Consider the following 14,520-nt stretch of genomic DNA (forward strand, 5'->3'; position numbering starts at 1 on the left):
GTGAAGATGAAGCTTAATGTATCTAAGTGTAAAGCACTTAGAATACTGCTTGGTAAATAACACTAAAAAACATTTTAAGGCTAATTTTTGATAAACTTTTTTTGGGTTATCTTTTGTTTGCCTGTGCAAATTGGGTAACACTTTTTTTTCTAGTTTTAATGCCTCTTGCCTCTTGCGCCTGGCATTATTCTCGCACTGTTTTGAGGTTAGGGTTTTTATTTTAAACATTTTGTAGATTGCTTTTTCTCGCTTACGTATTCCTAATTTACCCCTTTTCTTTGTGTTCCTAAAGATATCCCATTTATTGATCATATATTCCTTTTATCTGAGGGAGGCACCTTAGGAAACAGGAGCCTAACAAAGTAGTGTGGAACTGAGATTTGGTTATGAATCTCTGTAGCTCCTAGTTTTAAAATTCTTGGAATCTCTGAAATTGAGTATTCTTACAAATCTCTAAACTTGACAATCAAATTTGCGTAGGCGATGCCCTGGAAATCCCAAAGAGGAACACAGTTTTCTGCTTACCCTCTTTTTGGGATGTGTGTGTTTATTCAACATGTGTATATTTTCTCCTTTTTCCATCTGGCATCTGCTTTAGTACCAGCCTAGCTAGCTGTTCTGTGTCAAGAGTACTTTAGCCTTTTCATTATCAAAGAGAAAGAAATGAAATATAAAAAAGGAAACCCTTCCCCATCCCCCACCTGCTTCACTTTTGTTTTGTTGTTTCTGAGCAAGTTTCTTGCCATTTACCTTTGCATTTGCATTGCTTATTGATTGGCAATTTTAAAATTGTTTATTGTGCTCTTTTGTTTCACTGTTCAAGAGCTAAAACAAAAGCTACCAGGCCCTGCGAGGTACACATTTGCATGCGGTGAGCGTTGCCCAAGGAAAAAGTAATTGCTAATGCATATTTATGTGGCACAAATTTGCCATTTGTTTATGCATAAAATTATCAATAGTGCAGGGCGGCCCAGCCGTAGAAAATGGTGACCTTTTTAGCTTAATAAATAGAAATCAGCTGTTATTGTGAAGAGATCAGCCATTTCTTCTGTGTTGAGGGACATTGCCGGGAATATGCAGATTGGGGCTGGCAATATCATTAAATGGAAGGCCAATGACCCTTTCCGTAGAGTCTATTATACTTTATCTAATAGGGGATAAATGACTCTGGTTGGCAAATGGAATAAAGAACAACAGTTTTTTTTTCCTTTGGGTAATTTTGTAACTGTATAGATTTTAAGCCAGTAAAACTGAACAGGAAATCTCACGCTGACCTGTTGCTAGAAATCTCTCAAAAACTATCTGTTTTAAAGTTTTTTTTTTTCTTGTTCATTATTCTTTATTTCTGTTTGTACCCATTGAAACACAAAATAAGTCAGGTGATATTTTTCTAGGCGAAAAGGTCTTTCTTTGGTTTTTAGGGTTTTTTCTCTTTCCTTTCTCTCTCTCTCTCTTTCCCCTCATACTTTAATCTTTGCAATGAAAATGAAGTTATCTTTGCATTTTTACAGGGTTACCCTATATTTAGTATCATAAAAATACTAAAGGTAGAAGAATATATTCTCAAAATTTAAAAAAAGTTACTAATGTATTGTGCTTTAAAAACAAAACTAAGCTTAATACTTTCTCAGTGGTAAGAATGGCTTTTGAAGAAGTAAGTGGGTCCTTTGGGTTGGAGAATATTCTGTAAATAAAAAACCCTCTCATCAGCATACTTTCTCAATATGTAAAATCAAGCAGTAGTCACCTTTTTGGATGGTTTCCGTGTGGTATCTGGTAAAAGAAATACCCTTTGTCTCCCTGGGGCTTGCCTCGGCCTCCTTTAATGTGGCTTGATGGCACACTATGTCTGCTTGGCGAACAGCGCTTTGGTGTGTTAGTGAGCATTTCTGGCTCTTAGGAATTTTTATCCAGTTTTTTCCATCATGATAGAATTTACTATTAAATGAAAGTTGTGTTTGTTTTTAAAATGGTATTATGTAATATTTGATCCACTCAAAATTTTGTGTAAAATACATAAGTTATGAAACAAATGATGAAGCAGAACCTGTAAAACCACCTCAGAACATGGCTAACGTCTTTGAAGCTACCTGCGTGCTCCTCCCTGACCGTGTTTCTTAACACAATTTCACGGCACCATGTTGCAAGTTTCCACAATAGTGCTTTTGCAGCCACCAGTCTTTCCCTTGTGCTTCACTTTAGTATGACAGTGCATTCTGCAGCATGTCACCAGAGTGACTGAGTAACCTTTTACTGGCAGAAATGGGTCTGTCGTTCCTTTTTAAAGTAGAGGGTGTAAATAGGATTCAGACACTAGGGTACATTAGTCCATAAAATGAATATATTTTTTATGTCATTTGTAAGGTATTGATTTTAGGTCCATTAGATTCACAGTCCCTAGTGGGAGAAAAAAAACAATGATTTAATGGGTAGGTTGGAAATTCCAGAAGGAAGAGCAGCAGTGATTAACCCTTTCATCCTCAACTCCCTGCCTGTGTTATATCTTCTAGAAGTTGAGACAAGGACCCTAGGAGAAAGTGACAGGACTCTTATTATCTATCTCCCAAGCAGTTTACAGAGAGTCAGAAAACAAACTGAGGGTCAGCTCAGTTATTGCTGTGTCTCTGAATGTGATGGAACAGATCACTCGGGGTTGATAAGAGTTGCCAAAATCATCTTATTAGATGGGAGTTTTTAAGTTGATGAATTCATTTTGTTTTTACAAAACTCAGAGCATATTTATTTATTTAGGGAGCCTTAGCAACTTCAGATACTGTTTAGGGAGCTTACAGGATATGAAGGAATTGAGCTTAGTTTTTTTTGCTTTTTTTATTTTAAGGAATTTTTTTCTCTAAACTCTAAGAAAGGAAAGTTCATTGTGGTATCATGCCAGTTACAATGTTTCTCAAGCAAGTTTTAAGTGATATTAGCAATATTTGGCGATCTTAGTAATTTTTAAAGTAGGTTGTTTCCTGTACTATAAATACATAGAAAATTATTGGTTTATACAATCTCTTTCCTGATAAAAAGAATGACTGAACTATCATTTCACTGCTATGTAATTAAATTTGGGTACAGAGTACTTATAATAATTCTAGTCAATTTCACACACCTAATGTTACTACCACCTAAAAAGAATTTTCTCTCAGGCTGCCTTGCCAGCTACGTCTTATTATTGTATCTGAAAAAACTAATTATAATATAGGTAGGAAATTTTTTTTTTTAATTTCAGTTATATTTCCAATCTTTTGCCATAGTGATATGTTATCATTGAAGAACTGCAATCTGGTTACCTCAAAACGTGATCAGACATAAAGATAATGGTATCAACAGATATTTTTAGAACTTCATGTTTTAATTCAAGTTTTTCATATTCTATAATAAAAATATAAAAATACAAGCTCCCTCTTGTGGGTAAAATTACCACCTGTGAATTCCTGTGTCACCCAAATATATGATAGGACAGCATTTCACTGTTTCACTTAGTAAACAAAATTGTGGTAGTCTCTTTATGTTCGGACAGATGAGACAATTCAGTGATCTGAAAAAAAAAGTGGAGTTTGTGGTATTTTTTTCTAAGTACAATTTTTTATGGAAATACATTTTTAAAAATCCACTGACTAAATATAGACAGCCTTTACTTCAGCAACGTATTTTCCCATGTTAAAAGTTCCTGTGGTTGTTTTGGTTAGTTTTTGTTTGTTTGTTTTTTTTTTGAGATAGGGTCTCATTTTGTTGCCCTGGCTGAAGTGCAGTGATTCAACCACAGCTCACTGCAGTCTCAGCCTCCTGGGCTCAACCGATCCTCTCACCTCAGTCTCCTAAGTAGTTGGGACTACAGATGCATGCCGTCATGCTTAGCTAATTTTTAAATTTTTGTAGAGCTGGGATCTCAATGTTGTCCACACTAGTCTTGAACTCCTAGGCTCACGTACTACTTTTGCCCCAGCCTCCCAAAGTGCTGAGATTACAAGAGTGAGTCATCACACCCAGCCTGATGTTCAAAGTTTTTAATGATAATTCTCATTGTGGAATATTCTTCAATGAAGTAATAAACTAATAAAGTAATGTGGGTTCTTCTTTTTGTCAGCATTGTGGCATTTGAATTTCTGTGCTTGTTAACAAAAGTTCTGATTTTGGAATGGTTTAAAATGCTTCTATACCAGGTATGCTCCAGGAAGATACAGTATGGTAATAAAACTGTTCAAATACTGTAAACTTTGTGATCAGAACTGAACAATCAGTGACACTGTAAAAATGAACACTAAGACATTTTCCATTTTCATTGAATTGGACTGATAGTGGAGGTCTTGAGTGAGAACCAAGGCTGTGGCTCCTACCATGCACAGGTTCCTTGCTTTCATAAGTCCGATTCTTGGGAATCTCAAGAGATTGTCTGTGCCAATTTTTTTCCAGCCTAGGGAAATTGATAACAAAGCCAGAATTTTGTTTACTCATGATAGTGGCAAGAGCACTTTCTGAAGTTGAGGGCAATCAGAGAAATGCATAGCAGGGATGGAATGAAATGAAAAATAGCTGAACATTTAACAACTGTGGGGCCCATTGCTGTTATATTTAAATGTGCTCAACGAAGATACCTAAGAGGACACCTGAAAATGTCTCATGAATCATTTCAAGCAACAAGAATCTACCTTAGTGTAGCCTGTCCTAAAGCATCTGCAGGATAATTTTTAGTTTAATTGTGATGACTTTATAATGCCAAGATAATGCCCCTTCTTCCATAAACCATAATTTTATTACATTTATGTATGTACATTTACATGTATATTTAATAGTTTGTCAATTTACATAAATCTAAATTTCTTTTGAAAACTTTACACATCTTCTACTTTCAAGAGTCACATGTTGATATTTACTAAATAAAACAATGCACTGTTAATGGGCTACTTTTATTTTTACAGCTTTCATCTTGCTGATGACATGATTCCTGTTTGAATCTGTTGACAAGATTCTGAAAGCTGAAGAGAGAATTCTGGCACTGCACTGGGTAGGAAAAAGGTATATTCATAAAACACATAATATACACTTTTGAAAAATTGACAGCTATGCTATTTAACAAAAATGGAAGTTTATATGCTTTCTCATATTTTTAATTTATAAGTAAAAATATATGAAACATGCATATAAAAGTATAGTACATAGTCTTTTATATTCAGATGGCAACTGGCTTTTTAATTATAATTTTGAGACTCATTATGATGGTAATGTCTCTAAACTGGCAGATGATAGGAACATTTCTTTTCATTTTCTTAATGAGATACACTTTTTCTGAAGTTGTGAAAGCTTTTTCTCCACTGAAAAATGTTTTTTGAAACATTTGCTACTTTTTGTTGTTAAATATTTGGGATTACAATAGTTAGGTCATGTATTTTAGAAAAATTTCTATAGGCTATTAAGTATTCCAGGGTATGATGCTGTTAATACATATAAAAATGTAATATTTCTGAGACCAAACAAATATTTTCTGATTTACTGGCAGAAAAATTCCATAAGCTCCTATCTGTGTGTGCATGAAATACCTGTTTATCTTTTCCAAAATGTTATACTCTTGAGAATTGGCACTGAAAGTTTGACTACAGATCTAGAGTTGAAAATCCTTTTCTAATTTATTGATTAATCATCATGTGGGTAACCACAGAAAAGATTGAAGGGAATAAATTCTGTTGTTCAGGAGACGTTTGTGACCAGTAAGATCGAAAGGGAAATCTCCTTTGGTTTATATCTAAAAAGAGTAATAAAATAGTGGTTGTCCTGCCTAACAACTTAATGCTCATTTATTCAGAAATCTACCCTTATAGTGTTATGACTTACGTTTCCACCATTTCAAGATGCAAGTATAGGTGTGAAAACCCCTTAGAATTAATGGTAGTGGTTACCTCTTTTAAAAACAAAATTGTTAAAATCTCAAATAATATTCTTAAAATACTTATAAATCAGGCTTCGTATATTCGCAGGCAAATGAAACAATATAATATAGAAGAAAACATAGTGAGTAATGGATTTTTATGCTAACAGAAGTAGAATAAGTCACAACCAAGTTATTGCAAACAAAGATTTTATAGGTTTACAGGCAAAAATATCAATATAAATACAACTAAAAGGCAAGTGACAAACTGAAACTACTTCTAGTAAATATGGCAAACATCAAATGTTAAGAGCAGTTATAAGAAAGACACTAATATCTTAATTTAAAAGATAATAAAGGCCAGGTGTGGTGGCTCACGCCTGTAATCCCAGTACTTAACGGAGGCTCAGGCAGGCAGATCACCTGAGGTTGGGAGTTTGAGACCTGCCTGACTAACAGGGAGAAACCCTGTCTCTATTGAAAATGAAAAATTAGCAGGGTGTGGTGGGGCATTCCTGTAATCCCAACTACTCAGGAGGCTGAGGCAAGATAATTACTTGAACCCAGGAGACGTAGGTTGTGGTGAGCTGAGATTATGCTATTGCACTGCAGCCTGGACAACAAGAGCAAAGAACTCTGTCTCAAAAAGAAAAAAACAAAGATAGTGAGATGTGAGAGCAAGCAGTTAATAAGGAATGTAACTGTTAAAAAAAAAAAAGCTAATAAAAGAAATGCGAAGTTATGCCTCATTTATCTAACTTAGGGAAAGTGGTTCAGAACAATACTATTATAGCAAGAATGTAAAGAGATGGACATTTTCAATAATTCTGGGAAAAGCTTATATTTGTTCAACTTTCAGGAAGGAGTTTGACCACCTCTGTTAAGAGCCTTAAATATTTTCAAGCATTCTATGCAACATTCTTATGCTATTAGATTGGAAGATACTTAGCTGCAAATGATCCAAGATAACAGTTTAAAGAAGATAACATTTTATATTTCTCTTGTTAATTTTCCTATATTTATAAGTAGAAGAATTTGAGATTGATTTAACTGTTCAGCAGTAGAGCAATGGCTAGATAAATTTGAATACGTTTCTATGATGGATATTCTGCAACCAGAATGAAATGAGTATTTCATTTGATATTTTGTAATTAAAATTTATATTTGATATTTAAAATTATTTTTTAAAGAATTTTAAAAGATAAAATTGTGCATAATGCAATGTTAAATTTAAAAATCAGAGTCTACACTAATGATAAAATGTGTTTCCAATTTGTGGATACATATGTACACACATACATATATGTCTCCACATGTGCATATATATTACAAACACAGGAAAACTAACAGAAAAAATAATAAATAGATCACGCATAATTAACTCTGGATAATGGACTTATGAGAAGTTTTAATTTTCTTCATAGTTTACAAGTTTTTTTAATAGTATATTAAAATTTAAGAAATGTGTGGATTTTCAGAAGATATACAGAAGTTGTTAAGTGACTCTGTTTGTTAAGCTCCTATATATATGTCTGTTCAAGGAGAGTTGAAACAGCGCAGTACCATTCTTGTGGTTATTTTTCCCTTAGTCAGATTGAAATGAGCATTCCTACTCAGTAGAGCCATATAGCCACTTAGACATCTTGATCATATTGCAGCCTGGCTCCCTCATTTGGTTTAGGGCAGTTCAAGGAGCCGTGCTGCATTTCAGTGGTATTGGACGAAAACATGAAGGCTTCTGGTATGCATGCCCATTTCAAAGGCACAAAGCAAAATTGATGTATAAGAGGAAGAGGTTGAGTACTGCAGATTTTTGTATTAAGATTTTTGCAAAATATTATGTTACCTTAGAATATTAGAGTGAGAATTTAAGATGTGTGAAAAATCACAATTCAGTGGTGAAAAAGTATTTGTGGAAGTGACTGTGAGAGCATTTTTTTCTTTCAAAACCTAAACTGACTTTATTCTTTGAACCTATAAGAGAAGCATGATGTTTTAGGAGTGTAGACCTTGGAGACAGACTGTTTGGGTCTGTCTCCTGACTGTATCACTTATACCTGTTTACTGTTGAGTTTGTTCCTTAACTGCTATTGCTCAGACTTCTCATGTGTCAAAGATAAATAATAATGGAAAACGCTATACCGTGCAAATACTTACTATGTGGACACTGGTGTGAGAGTGTTTAAAGTTCATTAAGCAAAATAGACTTTAAAGCCCAAATCATTACTAGAGATAGAGTCACTTTATAAATGATTGAGGTTTCAATTCAGTAGGAAGACAGAGTAATTTTAAATCTAAATGCCCCAATAATATAATCTTGAAGTGTATTAGGGAATAATTGATAGAGCAATAAGAGAAATAAACAAATGTATAATAGCAGTGATATTAATGCACTTGTCTTAGTAATTGATACAGTAAAATAGAAAAACCAGTGAGGATTTAGTTGAATGGCAAGATTAAGATACATGACCTTATGGATATATGTAGAATCTTGCATATAACTGTAAAATATACATTATTTTCAAGCACATGAGACAATTATAAACATTGACCATATTCTAAGTCAATGAATGTCTTATTAAATTAAGCCTCAACCATTTACAAAGATTTAAATTGTATCACAATGAAATTCAGCTGCAAAGAAAAACAGAGCTAGGAATATAGTTGCACAATTAAAAATAAATTACAATGGAAATTAGAAAAATTTTAGACTAAACAATAATAAATATCCTCCATATAACAATTGTAGAATGCCTATATGAAGTATTTACTGGGAAATTTACAACCTAAATGAATATATTATAAAAACAAAGGGCAAAAATTAATAGGCTAAGAATTCCTCTCAAGAAGTTATAAAACAACAAAATAAACTCAGTGTAGTAGAAGGAAGAAATTAATTAAAGTAAGAACAAATTAACAAGGTGGAAAATAGTCATATAACAAAAAGGACTACAAAAGCCAAAAACTGATTGTTAGAAAAGGTTAATAAACACTTCAAACCTCTGATGAGACAGCTAGAATACAAGAGAAATAGGCACATTACCAATATCAGCATTGAAAAAGGAGCCACCACAACAGATGTGCAGATGTGAAACAGCTAGTAAGAAATATGTATAACTTTTTATGTGTAAATATAAATCCAGGGAAAGTGCTTAATAAAATTGAATATCTATTTCTGGTCTTTAAAATTTTTTAGAAAACTAAAAGCAGGGAGGAACTTCCTTATGTGATATAAAATATCTATAGCAAACATAAATTATAATAGTAAAATATTAAAGGTTTTCCTTCTGTGTTCTAGAGCAAGACAAGGATATTTGCTATTGCCCTTGCTATTTAGTATTTTTCTAGAAATCCTGGCCAATGCAGAAAAGAAAGATAAGGAAATAAAGTTATTAGGACTGAAAAAGAAACAAGCAACTGTCGTTATTGGCACACAATATGAGTTAACACGACAGTTTTGCAAGGCTGATACATATAATATACAGTTTTTCTATATATCAGTATCATTTTTTTCTTGTTTCTAATAAGAGATGTGCAATATTTCTATGGGGAAAATTATGAAACATTATTAAGTAATATTTTCTAAGGCTGATATGAATGACGAGATATACCATGTTCGTGCATTAAAAAGATCCAATATTGTAAAGATATCTCTTTCTCTCTTATTGATTTATAAGTTCAATGCCAGGCCGGGCGCGGTGGCTCAAGCCTGTAATCCCAGCACTTTGGGAGGCCGAGGCGGGTGGATCACGAGGTCAAGAGATCGAGACCATCCTGGTCAACACGGTGAAACCCCGTCTCTACTAAAAATACAAAAAATTAGCTGGGCATGGTGGCGCGTGCCTGTAATCCCAGCTACTCAGGAGGCTGAGGCAGGAGAATTGCCTGAACCCAGGAGACGGAGGTTGCGGTGAGCCGAGATCGCGCCATTGCACTCCAGCCTGGGTAACAAGAGCGAGACTCCGTCTCAAAAAAAAAAAAAAAAAAAATAAGTTCAATGCCATCCCAATAAATATGCTGTTTTTTGTCTTTGTTTCTTATTATCTGTTTGTACATTATGTGTGTGTGTTTGTGTGTGTGTGTGTGTGTGTGTGTAATGTCACAAGTTAATTTTAAAATGCAAAAGACAAAGGATAGTCAAGATGCTCTTTGTAAAGGAGCAATGGGTAGGGAGACTTGCCCTACAGATGTTATTAAGCTTCGTTAATTCAGAAAGTGTGAGATTCCTGCATGGATAGACAAGTAGGCAAATGAGAGAGAATAGAGAACTGAGACTCTTGTAAATGTGGACACTTTATTTCTAATAAGGGCAGTATTTTAAAGTAGTAGAGAAATAAATTTTTAATACATAGATACTGAGAAAATTGATTATTCATGTAAAAAATAAAATTGGATCTCTACTTCACATCACACAGAAAAATAAGTTTTAGTTGGCCCAAACCTAAGTGTAAGGGACAGAACAATATTGAGAGACTCTCAGATTATAACTGGGGAATGTGACTTAGGAGTGGAGAAAAATTCTTTAAGCCAAAAAAGCACACAACACATTTGCTTGTTGTTTATCAGAAACCACCATAAAAAGAGTGAAAAACAAGACCTACAGTAATAGAATAAATTTCGAAAACATCATTGACAAAGTTGGTATTCAGAATCGATTTTTAAACAACTACAAACCAATATAAAAGTTCACACAATCCAGTAGAAAATGGCAAGAGAAGTGCAAATAGGCAATAATTTGATAATGTCCAATATATGCAATAATGCCCAAGACAGGAAAAAATGCTCAATCTCAATAGTAGTCAGGGAATACAACATAAGTCATGAGATCCCACTACACAGGCCTCAGAATAGAGAGAAGTAAAATGTCTAACAGTTCGAAACATTGACGTGGTTGGAGAGCAACAGCAATGCTCATATAGGGCTTGTTGGGTTGTAAATTGGAACAACTACTTTTAGATACAGTACCTAGTAAAGTTGAAATTTATAGCCCCTGCTTAAGCATTAGCAATTCTGTTATTCCTAGAGATAAATATCCTAAAGAAATATGTGCATATATGTGTCAGAAAACATCTACAAGATGGTTTACAGGAGAAATATTTGTGTTTGCCAAAAATCTGGAAATAAGTCACTTGTAATCAGCAAGTTGGAAAATTATGGAACGATCGTACAATGACATATGAAGTGATGAAAATGGAAGAATCTTAGTGCTGTAATTAATATTAGCTGGAAAAATCAAGACACATCAGAATACACACAGGATGATTCCAGGTAAACTAAAGTATATCACTTAGGAATACACTGTAGATAGGGAGTCTAAAGACAAGCAAGAAATACTAGTGTAAAAGCCAGCAAGTGCTAATATCTAGGAATGAGCAAAGAGATTGAAGTCAAGGTGGAGAATTTGTGTCAAGGAACTCTTCTGACTCATGGGAGAGTGCCAGTAATGACCTGTGTGGTGCTTCCATGGGCGTGTGTTTTGCTGCCATGTGTTAAACTGAACATATTCTGTACGTATATCTCATGATAGATAAATGTTATAATAGAGGAAATAGTTGATAGATTTTATTTTTTTAGTGGTGTATTATGCTTTAGTGGTAGAAATATTGCAAACAGTATAAATGAAATGGAGACGTCTTTCAAAATTAAGTAAAATAATCAAAGGTTCTTGTAAAGAGTTTCCCACATTAGAAATGAAGACAAATAGGATGGTAAAATTAGCATTTATTCTGTTCAGTATTCTGGAAAAGAATATCAGGCTTGGCATGGTGCCTCATACCAGTAATTCCAGCATTTTGGGAGACCAAGGCAGAAAGATGCCTTGAGTCCGGAAGTTCGAGACCAGCCTAGGTGACATAGAAAGACCTCATCTCCACAAAAAATTTAAAAAATTAGGCATGCTGGAACATGCCTATATTCCCAGCTACTCAGGAGGCTGAGTCTGTAGAATACCTTAAGCCCAGGAGTTCAAGGCTGCAGTGAGCTGTGTTTGTGCCATCTGGGACATAGAGCAAGGCCCTGTCTCAAAATATAAAGAAATGTGATAAAGGATTGTAGGCATAAAAGGGTATTAGACTGAATGGAATAAAAATATTTTGAGAAGTATAAAGTTATATGTTTACATATATTTTGAAGTACTTCTGCATGTTAAAAATCCTTTCAAACAAATCAGTAATAGTCACAAAAAGGCTTAGTTGAACACCAGATTATATACTGAATTGACCAAAGCAAACAGAACAAAATAAGAAACTTCACATAGGTATTATAAATCCAAGATTTTGTGACGTTAAATTGAGGATAATGATTACTTATATCATTGGTGTCGGTATTTTTTTGTTTTGCTTGCTTATCTCTTTCTCTGTTAACATTCTTTGAAAATGTCACTGCATTTATAGTTATTTGCTTTAACCATTTAGCCACTTAATAATTTGTGATCCTAAGTGGTTGTCATTTGTACACGCCTTTTGGTCACCTTTCTCTTTTACTTGCAAATAAGCAAGCTCTTTGCTTTAACTGTTTATCAAATCTAATCACTTTTTTTCCCTCAGTCACCCTAATCTACAAAGTAAAATGCTTTATTGCTTGAAAAAGGAAAATAATCCCAATATACTGTAAATTGTCAAGTGAGTTCTATATAATTAAAGATTACACTGCAATATACAATTTTTAAGGCATTTATCCCGACAGGGTTCACTGGCCTTTGAGAATGAGCCACTTTGTTGACAAATCTATCATCTAAATTGTGCAACATTAATGAGAACTCTGAACAGCACACTCTTACATTTTAATGGGGATGGCAGCTAAAAAATACACACACGCCAAAATAAAATACTGAATATGACTGAAATTGATTTTTAAAAGGTCTGCCACCTGTAGATAAAAATGTGCATTACTCTGAACACATAATAATTAACAAGAATGAAAGACAATGGCTAAATCCAATGACCCTCTGAAATAAAAATGCTGGTTATTACTTTAAAAAAGAAGGCACAGATTTTAGGTTGCACAAACAAAGGCTCCTGGTGCTACATACCTGTGCACCTAATTGTTCCTGTTCTACAATTTCATCTACATTTCTCTTGTAACATATGGCAAAATTGATTCCTGAAAGTAGTCTTTGGATGTAAAGGCTTTGTTTCTTAATAATTCATTATGTGATCATATATCTGCTGGAAGGTATAACATTTCTGTTCTGTTTATAGTTCTCATTCTCTTTCAGATCCTTTATAAGTCATTGTAAATTGTCTCTTATTGTACACCTAAATCTCTTGAGTAAGACTCCTTTTTTCAAATATACTTTCAGCTTAGTCTTACAAAGATAATGAAACATTTTCAGTAAATCACCATGCAAAGCAGGCTAAAGGAATACTTAAATCTCACCCTACATACCCTTATTATTTTTTTCTTGACTCAACATTATTTGTTTAAATGCCTGATTATACTTGATTGTCTTCGTGCTCTCCATACAAATATTTTATGTGAATAGGATAGCATAAAATTATCAGACTTATTTTCTGGGTGTTTCAAGTGTATGTACATTTAATTCACTGGGGGAGTTTTAGCACACTTTTGTGTGCTAAATTAACAGAAATTAATTCAATTAACAGAGTTAATTTCAAAAGGTACATCAACTTAAGTAACATAATGCCATCTCAGTAGAAATGCTCCATTTTCCTGATCTTGGAACTAGATATTGCTACTTGAGTAGCCAATACCGATTCACTTGAAGCAGTCCTCAAACCCTAGCCTGGCAGAATATAATGGTCTATGTACAGTTTTCTTGGCTATGGCTTTTCAGCTTCTTTGTTGATTGAAAAAATATGAGAATCTCTCAAAACTTATGAGACAATTTGAATTTTATTACTTTTGAATAGTCAGATGACAAAATGCACTCCTTAATAATATAATAACAATTGCTTAAGCATCATTCTCTTGTCCAGCAATTGTTTGTAATGAAGAGGATTTTTACTTCTAGATAAAATAATACATGAACTCTTGACTAAAAGCCTTTAACATAATAGATGTGAGCAAGCAATTGCTTATTTTTTGTCTTTCTTCAGAATGTCAAATAACAAAGAAGCCATTCTACTGGTAACAATTTAAGTAAAAATCAATTTAAGTAAAAACCCAAACTGTTTTCATACTACTTTCTGCAAAGTTAGAGTCCAGAAATTCTAGATTATACATCATCTCAGTGGAAGTTTTGCCCACAGTTACATTCTGTATATGCAAATATATTTTGCGTATGTAAGTGAGGTTGAAGTGCTGAGATTCATTTTAAAATGAATATAAAAATATTTCCTAATTTGTAATTACTAATTGTTTTTTATTTTCTTATATAATGCTCATATATATGCATCTTTTAGATAATTTGTGAAGAGTAACTTAGGTTTTATAATGAGTCACTGGTGTTTTATGATATTCTACCACATAACAAAATACAAACTTGATGTTTGGCCTATAAGTAGGGAATTTACCTTTCTTCATAACATGGTAAGGTTTTTGTTTGTTCTGTTTTGTTTTTGAGATAGGATCTTGCTCCATTGCCCAGGCTGAAGTGCAGTGATGTCATCTTGGCTCACTGCAACCTTGACCTCCTGGGCTCAAGTGATCCTCCCACCTCAGCCTCCTGAGGAGCACAGATGTTATCCTAGGCA

General features: G+C 33.8%; 1 protein-coding gene across 12 annotated transcripts in view; it reads left to right on the forward strand.

Moving 5' to 3' along the window:
• Nucleotides 1-14,520, forward strand: part of SOX5 (SRY-box transcription factor 5) — a 1,011,218-nt gene that overhangs the window by 276,028 nt on the left and 720,670 nt on the right. For 11 of the 12 annotated variants that reach the window (XM_032284295.1, XM_032284302.1, XM_032284196.1 and 8 more), the window contains one exon: nt 4,923-5,019. The exons of the other annotated variant lie outside the window; for it this stretch is intronic. The gene's annotated coding sequence lies outside the window, so the exon portion shown is untranslated. The remainder of the gene's footprint in view (nt 1-4,922; nt 5,020-14,520) is intronic. 12 annotated transcript variants of the gene reach the window in all.

The sequence above is a fragment of the Sapajus apella genome, unplaced genomic scaffold (assembly GCF_009761245.1).
Source record: "Sapajus apella isolate SASKATOON/1434 unplaced genomic scaffold, GSC_monkey_1.0 scaffold2, whole genome shotgun sequence".
Lineage (NCBI taxonomy): Eukaryota > Metazoa > Chordata > Mammalia > Primates > Cebidae > Sapajus > Sapajus apella.